Source organism: Hibiscus syriacus, unplaced genomic scaffold, assembly GCF_006381635.1.
Source record: "Hibiscus syriacus cultivar Baekdansim isolate YM2019G1 unplaced genomic scaffold, ASM638163v2 tig00110015_pilon, whole genome shotgun sequence".
Classification (NCBI taxonomy): Eukaryota; Viridiplantae; Streptophyta; class Magnoliopsida; order Malvales; family Malvaceae; genus Hibiscus; species Hibiscus syriacus.
This window is the reverse complement of record NW_024062564.1, coordinates 408,901-419,709: the sequence shown is the minus strand read 5'-3', so window position 1 is coordinate 419,709 and position 10,809 is coordinate 408,901. Positions and strand designations below refer to the sequence as shown.

Genomic DNA, 10,809 nt, shown 5'->3' with positions numbered 1-10,809 from the left:
CACTCAATAGAAAGCTCACAACTTATACTCAAGACACTACACTCAAATTTTTCGATGATTCATAACTCAAATGCAAAGGGGTATTTATAGTCCTCACCATGCAACCTACACCATACAAATATTAAATTGAAAAATATTCCTAGCCATATATTACCACATACTCCACCTACTCCATTAATTGTTAGTCATACATTGCCACTTACTACCTACTCCATTAAATTGATAGTCATTCATTATTGCCACCTACTCCACCTACTCCATTTAATTGAGAAACTTTCATTGTGTTGCCTTAGATAAAATGGATTGGGTAGGTTGTGCTTTGTAATGGGCTGGGGTTGATTTCAACACTCCTCCTCAACCTAACTCTCACTATTTTTGCTGTGCCGAACTGACAGTGAAATATTTTGAACTTGCTTGAACTCAAACTTTTTGTGAACACGTCTGCAACTTGATCATCCGTCTTGATCTGTTTCATCTCGATTTCTTATTGCAGCACTTTTTCTCTGATGAAGTGATAGTGCACTTCAACATGTTTAGTTCTTGCATGAAAGACTGGATTCTCTGCTAAACGAATTGCCGATTGATTGTCATAGTACAATGGAACTACATAGTCTACTGGTTGATGTAGATTATTCATCAACTGTATCAATCATGTACTCTCTTGACCTGCCATTTTTGTTGCTCGATACTCAGCTTCACAATGATACCATTGGTTGTCTCTTGTTACACCAAGAAATTGTCCCGGAGCCAAGCTAAACACATACCCAGTTGTTGATCTCCTGGTGTCATGATCTCTTGCAAAATCAGCATCACAATAACTAACTAACTTGCAGTCTTCACCTTTCTTGTACAAAAGACCATAGTCAATTGTACTCTTCATATATCTCAGTATTTGTCGAACTGCTTCCAAATGAGACTTTTTTGGATTTTGCATATACCGAATCATCACACCAACTGCATAAAAATGGCAGTTCGAGTCAAGGTTAAGTAGATCAGACTACCTACCAATTGTCGATACATTGTCGCATATTCTAAATCTTTTCCTTCATTTGCACACATTTTGGCATTTGGTTCTATTGGCGTAAAATTGAATTGCATTCAAGCATTCCAAACCTCTTCAACAAATCTTTGGCATATTTCTGTTGACACAGAAATATTCCTTCGTGTGTGCGATCAACCTCTAGACCAAGGAAGTGCTTAAGTTGTCCAAGTTCCTTCATCTGTAAACGAACTGATAAATTCTCCTTTGTCTGAAGAATTTCTACCTCATCATCACTGGTTATGATTAAGTCATCCACGTACACTAGCACTATAACTAGCTCACCTTCATTGGTTTTGTCAAACAAGCTAGAATATGCAGGTGTTACTGAGTAACCACTTTTTGTTAAAAATTCAGCAATCTTACCATACCACGCCCTAGTGCTTGTTTCAATCTGTAGAGTGCTTTTCGCAGCTTACACACATATTCAGGAAGATCTTGGCTCTGAAAACCCATTGGTTGGGTCATGTAGATCTCTCGATCTAGCTCTCTATGAAGAAAAACATTCTTGACATCCATCTGCCACAAATTCTAGTCTTTGTTGGCTGCAAGTGCAAGTAGGACTCGTATAGTTGTAAGTTTTGCAACTGGACTAAATATTTCATCATAGTGTAGTCCATACTATTGAGAGAAACCACGAGCTACCAATCGTGCCTTGTACCTCTCGATTGACCCATCTGGACGGTGCTTTATCTTGTAAACCCATTTGCAAGATACGGGTTTCACATCTTTTGTCTTTGGCACAAGATCCCAAGTTTGATTTTGCTGAAGTGCATCGATCTCTTCTTTCATATCTATCATCCACTTAGAACTCTGCGATGCTTCTTCGAACGTCTTAGGCTCTGTTGCTTCTTCAATTATAGTTGCATTGCATATTTGGGATTTTCCTTCATATTATTGTTGACATTCGGAGTTAAGATTATGGAATTGATTCTTCTGTTTCACTAGGTCCACCTTCTTTGTTTTTTTTGATACATGCCATTTTCCCAAGGATTCTGAGTCATTCTTTATTCGACATCATCACCATTTGGATCTACTGATTCATCTGAACTTTTTTGGAGTTGAACAGTATGCTCCCCCATCTTTTGTTGCAGTTTGTCTCCAAATTCTCTCGAATCTGACAAAATCTCCTTCTCTGAGGACCACCAAGAAGATGATAATCAAATACCACATTTCGTGAGTGTAGCATCTTCTATTCATTGGATCACAACATTTCCACCCCTTTCTCTGGCTATCGTATCCCATAAAGTTTCATCTAACAGTTTTCTTGTCAAACTTGCTCCGTAAATGATCAGGAACAAACACATAACATACACAACCAAATACTCGAAAGTAGCTAACTATAGGTTTCATGTTCCATAGTTTCTCAAAGGGTGAACAAATTCTAACCTTGGTTGAGGAAGTCAGTTGATCACAAAGGATGCAGTCCTCATTGCTTCAGCCCAAAACCTCCCAAGTACATTCTTTGCATATAGCATACTTCGACAAATTTCTGTAAGATGCCGATTTTTTCTTTCCGCTATACCATTCTGTTGTGGCGTGTTGGCACAAGTGTACTGATTACGTATTCGACATTCCCTTAGGTATGAGAGAACTTTCTCACGTCTAGTTGAGGAAGCCCCTTAAGCATCGACTTCTTTCACCATCACACTTAGCTTGGAATAGCTAACGTGACCTAACCGCATGTGCCATAAATCTAATGTCTCATTTTTTCTTGTCTTGTCTACATATGCAGACTCTGCTGACATCACGTAGATTGACTCCAAACATCGCCCCTCTATTATCGGTGTTTTTTGAGATTTTGAGGTCAGATAAACCTTCATGTCTTGGGTACCAAATAAGACATAATAGCCTGATGATGTCAATTGAACCACAATAGTAAATTTCTTCATTCCTGGGACATGGTAAACATCTTGAAGTTGCACCTGGTTAGAATTATATCGAGGCGTAACTATCATCTTACCGATGTGAGTTATCGGTAATCTTAAGTTGTCAGCTGTCACTACCAAACGACCTCTCTTGTACTCAGACAGGTTTTGCAACTTCTGTTTGTCACCCGTCATATGGTTTGAGCAGACTGAATATACGATCCAAACATTCTGTACTCAATTCGTTCTGGTTTTGTTATAGTGAGAGCTAATTCTTCTTCCTCCATAGCGAATAACGCTTTAGCATCCCAACCATCTTCACTATTCTCCTTTGAGCTGGAAGTAGAAGTATTAATTTCAACAGACTTTTTCTTGGTCCAACAGTCTTTTGCCATATGGCCCATCTTCCCGCAGTTGTAGCACTTGCCATCAAACTTTCTACTATTACTGCGATTCTTGGAAGCTCCCCTTGAATGAGAGCCCTACTTTCCTTGGTAACTTTTCACCTTGCCACCATTCTTTTTAGATCCACTGCTAGTATACCACTTGAAAGTGCCTCTGTTTTTGCTGGTGTAGAGTGTTTCCTCTTCACTCTTCAGCGAAACTCATCCCATTTGCTTGGACATGGCTTATTGACCTGTAAGCAAATTTTCGAACTCAACAAGCGATGGTTGTATTGGCTATCCCTGTACAGCGGCAATAAACCCTCAATATTCAGGTCTCAAACCATGAATAATTATTCACTTATCATAGTTTCCCCAATAGGAGCTGTCGGATCTAACTCCGAAATCTCATGGCATCGACTTTACCTTGTGCAAGTATTGAGCATCGTCATGTCACGTTGCGCCATCGATAGTAAAATCTCAAGAATTTGCAATCTTGTATCATTCTTCTTTGAAAGAGTGTAACAAAAGTGTCCCCATGCTTCTTTTGGTGTTTTAGCATCCGGATGTGCTCCAACATTCTTCTTTAATTATGGTCTTTAAAGTAAACATCGCTTTGCCTGCTTTAATTTTCCATTTTCGCAAGATTTCATTGGCTCTTCTGCCGCCGGTTTGTGTAACTTCACCACCACCCGACAACCTCAAAGGTCCTGACCTTGTAACTATGACTCCATATGTTGTCCACATGTTGTAGTTTTTGTTGTTGAGCTTCTTGATTCCTCCAACTACTTGAAGGTCACCCATCTTAACGGCAAGGCTTTGACTACACCGAACAAGCTTGAGTAACAAACGTGCAGAGTACTAAATTACTCTAAACACAAAGAAGCTCCACAAGGTTTGCAATAACCCCGACAACAATCTCTTAAAAAATATTTTCTAATGTGGAAGATCAGTTAAAACTGCAGCTACAAAGCATACTCAGAATTTCAAGAGACCTTAATGTGGCTCTGATGTCAATTGTTGAGTAAAATTTAGAGTATACAACTCTAACCTTACTAATATTTGACCCAAACAAGTAACAATTACTTGTATTATACCCACATAAAAGTCACTACAACAATTTCCAAATACCTCACAATTTAAAGAGGAATAAACACTCAATAGAAAGCTCACACTTATACTTAAGACTACCTGAAATTTTTGGATGATTCATAACTCAAATGCAAGGGGTATTTATAGTCCTCACCCATGCAACCTACACTATACAAATATTAATTGAGAATATTCCTCATCATTACCACCTACTTCACCTACTCCATTAAATTGCTAGTCATACATTATTGCCACCTACTCCATTAAATTGATAGCATTCCATTATTGCCACCTACTCCATTAAATTGATAGTCATCATTATTGCCCCCTACTCCACCTACTCCATTAAATTGAGAAACTTGCATTGTGTTGCCTTTAGATAAAATGGATTGAGTAGGTTGTGCTTTGTAATGGGTTGGGTTGATTTTCAACACCCCATGTATACTAACACAAATCTCAAGTTTTTTTAATTACTTTGGTGCAAGTACAAAGTAGTATTTGTTTAAATATAACTCTCAACCCTTTTAATATTGAACACTTACACCCCTTACATCTAATACTCGAATCCGAATTGATGCCTCAAATTTAAATATGAATAATCCTTCCCATTACTTTTAATGAAATCTTGCGCATTAAATCATAAAACATGATTACTCGTTAAAAATGTTGGTATAATGGTAAAAAAAGTTCTTTCTTAAAACATAAAAAAATCAATCAAATTAATTGTTGAAATCAATTTCATCATGACATATACAAATCCAGTCTCAAATTCAAAATTCTTCAAACATGAATTTAAATCCAGATTCATCATTTTTCAAAGTCAAACTTAAACTTAAATCTAATCTGACTTATATTCTTCAACTATCGGTCATACCTCCAAATTCCTTTTCCACCTCACTTATTTTTCAAATTCATTTTCACTTATTATCCTGTGTTCACTCATTTTGTGACTAGTAAAACAAGTTGCAACAAAAACTGATCATTTTTTCTTAATCTGCTACTTGTGCTTCATCTTGTTAGTGTTTTTATACTTGGAAATAACACCTTCATGTCCCATTTGTTATACTTGTTACTTTTCATCTGGTCTTCTCCAGTACTTGAAAGGTGGTGACCTTTCTTTCCGCAGTATTACATGGAGGATAGTCCTTTATTCTTAGTCTACTATTCCAGGCTTTGTTAATAATAATAATAATAATCAAAGCGATAAAGCCAGGAGAAATAATAATAATAATAATAATAATAACAATAATATCGAAAATTTCATTATTTAAACCAGTTTGCACGCCTTCACTATCTTGTTAATATTTTATATCATATTTCGAAAGTAAACTTGAACAAAAAAACGTAATCAATGACTATAGATTTGGAATGAACAATCTCAACCGTGACAAATTCTCATTACATTCTTAATTAAATTCTTAATTAGCTTTTATATATACCGGATACTATAATATTACTTTTTTTTAAGAGTAACATTCTTAAACATTACTTTCTCATACATTACATCACATATGAATGTGACAAATTCTAAAAAAAAGAGTTGAATTGTTAAGCGGTCAAAACCAATAATTAATCTGTATACTTTTTTTTTTGAAAAATGGTTACTTTGTATAAGAGATTACAAAATACGTCATCCCCAAGGACCTCATTAAAAACCTCCCTATCCTAAGTAAGGAAAGAGTGAACCTTGGGATGGAATAAGGTCCGACATGACCATAGAACAACAAGAACAACCACCTGGAACTACACCATTATTACAGATACAACAATGAAGCCACACACAACCCCTATAATAAATCAAAATTGAATTTACAGGTTCTGAACTCCCTGAATTATCTGTATACTTAACTTGTAGAACTTGTCCATGTACTTTAATTGTTGTATAATCAGAAAATTAAGAATTATAGAACCAACAATGAAGCTAACACACAACCTATAATAAATCAAAATTGAATTTACAGGTTCTGAACTCCCTGAATTAATCTGTATACTTAACTTGTAGAACGTGTCCATGTACTTTAATTGTTGTATAATCAGAAAATTAAGATTATAGAACCAAAATTACAAGAAATATATTTTATAAACGGTTACATAGATTTTTGATTTTTTACATATACACAAAATTCTACTTTCCAAAGCCTTTAAATAGTTTTATTTTTTAATTTTATGACTTTTAATAAAATTTTAAATTCATGTTATTATCTATTGACAATGATTCCGTGGAGTTTCATTCATTTGGTTAAGTTGTATTACTTATTTTTTTGTCATGTTATAAATTTTAAAATTAAATATATTTTTAATAGTATGAGATGATTACAACACATATCTTATATACATAATGTTCAAACTCAAAAATTTTAACAAGAACAATACTCAATGAATTCTAAAAAATACAATATAAAAAGTTATATTAACATGTAAGATTCTTGTAAGTAAAATCCATGATATTAACATAAAACACGGTGTAAAGATTAACTGACCAAATTGGACGAAGTAGGGTGATGAATTATAAATTTTGACCTAGTAATTGGCAAACACGGTGTAAAGATTAACTGGTTGAGGCAGTATGAGAAAATTGAAGAGGTTAAGGTTAACTTGTAAGAACCAGTCGAAATGGCCAATTCCACCATTACCAAATCATTAAAATAATCCCACTGGTTACCACTATAAATAACCAACACCACCACCTTGAAAAATCCACCCAAACTCGATCAACGAACTTCAACTCAAAAGCATAATTACTTTGCGATAGATTCTCGTGGCCTAATCCTCCTACAAATCATTGTCTTGTCGAGCCTTGCAACAAAGCTTTCTCATTATCTCCTTATTACTATCAAAACATTTGTCCTCACTTTGCCGACCATCAAAAAAGTAGTGCAGGCTGCTGTGTATAAAGAGCGCCGCATGGGAGCTTCATTACTTCGTCTTCACTTCCACGACTGTTTCGTCAATGTAAAGTACATTTTAATTCTGAATGTTTTCAAGTAATCTTGAACATGGCGGTTTTAACTTGATTGTAATGCAGGGATGTGCTTCGATTCTTCTTGATCCTTCGTCCACCATTGACAGTGAAAAGAACTCTCGCCTCAATCAAAATTCTGCTCAAGGATTCGAGTGATCGACGAAATTAAGGTGGAGGTCGACAAGATTTGTGGACGCCCGGTGGTTTCTTGTGCTGATATAGTAGCTGTTGCAGCTCGAGATTCTGTAGTTGCAGTGCGTATTGGCAATCATTAACCCTTCTAATTATCAAAACTTCGTTAAATTTCATGCATTTTGCTAATTAAAATGTATACATGTGTGTGCAGCTTGGAGGACCGTCATGGAAAGTGCGACTTGGTCGGAGAGATTCGACGACAGCGAGTCGAACGCAAGCCGATACCGACCTCCCGGCTCCATTCATGGATCTTTCTGCATTAATCAACAACTTCAAGAATCAAGGTCTAAACGAGAGAGATCTGGTAACTCTCTCCGGTGGCCATACCATTGGTTTTGCACAATGTTTTTGTAAACACTAATTTTTCGTTTATTATTATTAAAATTATTATTATTATTATAAATATTATTATTATTATTATTATTATTATTAAATATATTATTACAAGCCCAATACCCGGAGGCCCGTTTTACATAACCAGAACTGGCCCAATCAATCAGGCCCAACAGAGTCGGCCCAAAATAAACCCTAAAACCCAGTTAGGATTTTATCATTTCAACCCCAGCCGCCAATGATCTCAGCCGTTGGATCTGAGAGATCCAACGGTCCACAGATGGTTCCAGCAAAGGAAGCCCTAGGGTTTCCTAACCCTAGGTTATCATCCAACCGCCTCAGCCAGCGCTGTCGCCGCCTCCAAGAACTCCCAACAGCCGCCTCTGCCGACACTTCCCAAGCCAGATGGTCCAACCAGTTGCTGCCGACGCCTTGCTACCACGCCGTAGCCTCAAGGAACACTCCAGAACGCCAGATGGCAACCAACAGCCTTCCCTACGGTGAGTCACCAGCCTAGCTTTGGTGACTCACCGAGGTTTCCCTTCTGTGACCGGTCCGAGGAATGATTCGTCGAGGCTATAAAAGCCTCGACTCACCTGCAAAATAAAAGAGCGGCAATAGAAAACGGAGAGCAAGAGTCCACAAAAAAAAACAACAAGCAACAACCATACAACCAGCAGCAAAACCAAAACGAAGAAAAAGCAAAGAAAAAGAAGAACTCACCTTAGAGGTTCCGCTCACTGGAAATCAAACGTCGTCGGAATCGTCACTAAATCGAAGGTAAAAAAAACCTTCGGGTTTCTTTTAGATCTAAGACGATCTAGGTATGTTTAGGTAAAAGAAGGCCATATCTGGCCTTAGGATCGAAAAAGGGATATTTGGAGTGATTTCTCGAAATCCGCCACATCCCCCGTGACCGGCAGCGATCAGAGCCGGAATACGGTGGGCGGCCGGGACTGGCTTCCCTCCGATGAGGGAAGCTAGAGAGAAGGCAGAGAATTCTGGTTCTCTCGTTAGAGAGAGAACCAGAAGAGAGAAAATGAAAGCTGGCCCTTAAGGGCCAGCCTTTTGGGGATTTTAAATACCTCCCAAACGATGTCGTTTTGAGGGAGGGGTATATCTGTAATTTCTCGCGTGGGTAAACTATATCCGCTGCCACTACAGTTTTGTAACTTTTCATTTTGGTCACTGAAATCAAATCTTGAACCTTTTAATTCGGTCTTTCGATTTTATTTAGTTTATAATTTAGTCCTAGCCTGTATAATATATATTTAGGGTAATATCGTATTTAGTCCTTATAACTTTAATAATTTTTATTTTGACCTCTAATTAATTAATTAAGGATTAATTACATTAGTAACACCTAGTTTTAATAATATTTCAAACTAGAGCTTTTAATCTTGATATGTCATAATTTAGTCACCAATTTTAATTATAAGTTTTATTACTTTTATATTTAATTTTAATTTATTTATTTTACTCATTGTTTATTTACATTTTAATTTTATATGTTTAAATTATTATTTTCATAATTATTTTATTATTATTATCTTATTCATATAAATATATATACCTATATTCTTTTAAATAATAATGTTTATTTATTTTCAATATCAAAGAAAATGGTAGTCTTAAAACAACTGGATGTCCTATTCTGGTATTTTAAAATTAAACATTATAAAATTATAATTTAGTTTTATTAAATTATTAAATTTTTAATATTTATTTTATTAATATCGAAGAAAAGAGCTGTCTTAAGATACCTATAAAGCCTTTTTCTGATATTTTTGAATAAATAAATATCTTACTATATTAAAATAAATTTTTATTATCTTAAGAAAATGTTTTAGTCATTTATTTATTTTTTAATATTGAAGAAAAGAGCTGTCTTAAGGCACCTAGAAGTCCTTTTCTGATATTTCTAAATAATAATATTGTTATAAATATATTTAAATTAATATATTTTCTTAAAAATTATAGTAATAAAATTTGAAATAACATAATTATAAATTAAATATATTTGAATTTTTTTATTTCTAATAATAGAGACAATTTATAATTAAAAAGTACCAATTTTGGGCATTGTAGGGGTGCTAATCATTCCCTAAACGTAATCGACCACAAATCCCTTTTTATTATTAAAAAGAACGAATTTTTGGTTAAAACCGTAGATCAGATTATATTTTAATCGATGTTTTGTTAAAAACTCTTTTAAATGATGATTTTTAGGTATTCGACCTACCTGATCTAAAAGGCCGATGGCGACTCCCAAATTATTTTAAAAAACCATTTATCCACATCACTTTTTTCGCCAAGTAAAAAAATTCGTGCCCGGACGAAAACCGTTTACGACAGTTTTACCTTTAGAAACCGAATTTATAACGCAACGAACATCGACCCTGCGTTTGTGGAAAATAGAAGAGCGACCTGTCCTCGCACTGGAGGAGACACTAATCTTGCTCCTTTAGACCCAACGCCTGCACGGTTTGACAATGTGTATTTCAACAACCTGGTGAAGCAAAGGGGTTTACTCATTTCGGATCAAGCTCTTTTCAGTGGTGGCTCCACCAACGATCTCGTCAATACTTACAGATTGTACCCTCACGTGTTTTGAAATGATTTTGCAAAGTCCATGATTAAGATGGGAAACTTGAAGCCTTTGACTGGAAACCAGGAAAAATTCGCACCAACTGCAGAACGGTGAATTATTAAATACTAAGTAATTGTTTCATGAAATTATTTTGATAAAATTTGTTCCAATTGTTTTGAAATAAGCCATTTTTTATTCCTCCTGTTTGAATATATTTTTTTTATGAAATGTGAGTACTATTTTGATCCCTCCCGTTCATAAATCGAAGCATATTAAATGTATAAGCATTTTTTATTCACTCATACCCATTTAATGTTAAATCATACTTACAACATGTACCTTGTATT

The 10,809-nt window shown here is 35.4% G+C and overlaps 1 pseudogene; it reads left to right on the top strand.

Moving 5' to 3' along the window:
* The first annotated feature begins 3,882 nt into the window (after positions 1 to 3,882).
* Positions 3,883 to 10,584, top strand: LOC120212748 (annotated as a pseudogene).
* Positions 10,585 to 10,809: the final 225 nt, after the last annotated feature.